Source organism: Asparagus officinalis, chromosome 6 (genome assembly GCF_001876935.1).
Source record: "Asparagus officinalis chromosome 6, Aspof.V1, whole genome shotgun sequence".
Lineage (NCBI taxonomy): Eukaryota > Viridiplantae > Streptophyta > Magnoliopsida > Asparagales > Asparagaceae > Asparagus > Asparagus officinalis.
In genome coordinates this window covers 71,256,229-71,257,930 of record NC_033799.1, presented here as the reverse complement: position 1 = coordinate 71,257,930, position 1,702 = coordinate 71,256,229, and the positions used below count along the sequence as shown (strand labels likewise).

At 47.4% G+C, this 1,702-nt stretch overlaps 1 long non-coding RNA gene across 1 annotated transcript; it reads left to right on the top strand.

The window, feature by feature from the left end:
* Window positions 1,066-1,477, top strand: LOC109844314. The gene is made up of 3 exons (XR_002247984.1): window positions 1,066-1,109; window positions 1,187-1,294; window positions 1,379-1,477. It is a non-coding gene; the product is annotated as an uncharacterized LOC109844314 (long non-coding RNA).

Genomic DNA, 1,702 nt, shown 5'->3' with positions numbered 1-1,702 from the left:
TTGAGTGTGCCCAAGAGGGGTTGAATGCGTTGTTAAAGTTCTGCAGCTCTCCAAATACCAGCAGGGGCTTGCGCCTCTCCATAATTTTCCAACCTTCAAAATGAACAAGCCGCCTCTCCTATGTTAGTGGATCGCGCAAACGCAAGCAGCTGGGTGCGCCCGTGTCCTGTGGTAGGCCGGAGCACGCGGTGGCTAGGTGGCCGGCCACCTCCAAGGTGGCTCGCCGGCTCAGGCCGAGCCACCCTGAGGTGAGCTGCGGCGGCCAGCCCCAGGGGGTGGCTCGGCCACCCCAGGGGGTGGGCTCGGCCGACGCCAGGGGGTGTGGGCTCGGCTGCAGTGCCGAGCCACCACCCCTAGGCTGGCTCGGCCACCGAGCCACCTCCCTGGGGTGGCTCGGCCACCGAGCCACCTCAGGGTGGCTCAGCTTGGGCCGAGCCACCTTGAGGTGGCTCGGTTTCGGCCGAGCCCCTCCGGGTGTTGTTCGTTCCGTCATTTTTCCGTTGTCCGGTTCTGTGCTTCGTTGTTGATCTGGACTTGATTCGGTTGTGTTTCTGTTGTGTGGTTGATTGACCTGGAAACGACTCGTTGACTTGATTCCAGATTTGACAGTAAGTCCGGATCCTGATTAGGCAGTAAATCCACTTCTGAGTCTGAGTCCGAAACTGATCTTGATTCGATCGTGATTCGTTCGAGTCCGCTTTCGGTTGGATGACTTGTTGACTCTTCGAACACTTGGCTTGATCCCGCACGCGAATGGGTGTATTCCGTTGCTTGCGTGCGATTCGTCGATCTCGTCGCCTCGTTGGTTTGTCGGTTCGTGCCGAGCTGAGCTAAGGGACCTATAAGCAATTTTATATGCCTACAGATATCTTATAATTTTACATGCAAAATTGTAGCAATACTATTGTCTTGAGGACTACCCTAGGGCGTGGCACTATGTTTTCAATATCAAAGTTGAGGTCGTGCTCAAACAGTGGCGACATGAGCTGAAGATATCAACATATGATAAATATACCCAAGATTGGCAGAGATTTTTAAATCTCGATGAGAGCGTGGATCTCGATCATTTCATGGCTCTTCTTTTTTATTGAGATACCGAGTCCGCACAGGTATGAGTACATTATTAGGTTGCGTACAAAAGCATATTGTAAATACAATTCATTTTTAACACCCTTTTTTTTTGTAGGATAAATCTAAGAAGGGCTCGACGAACCGACATAGCAAGCGCAAGCTTGACCACCACTTGGGATCGATGTCCTTTGCCAATCTTGAGTATAGATATTGTCGAGACACGGTATAATATTTAAAGTTGATGTATTCACATGCTAACACCTTCAATTTGACCAAACTCTTCGACATTTCCTATTATATTTTGTAGGGGAAGCCGATAATGCCGATCAATTTGAAGGCAAAGTTAGCTTACGACACCTTTCACTCAACATATAAAGATGAAGAGAAGATTAAAGAAACCATGGTGTTGGTGGTAATTATTTTTCAACAAATATAAAATAATAACTATTACGTTGTTGTACATTTCATTAATTAAGAGTTTAAACTTTTATACCTTGAAATCATTATTTGCCAATTCAATATATATCTATTTTCTGTATGTGATTTAGGATAATATTGCTGCCGCGTCGAAGGATGCAGCACTACGTGCTACCCAAGAAGCTGCTGATGACCCTCATGTTTTGTCAAGAGA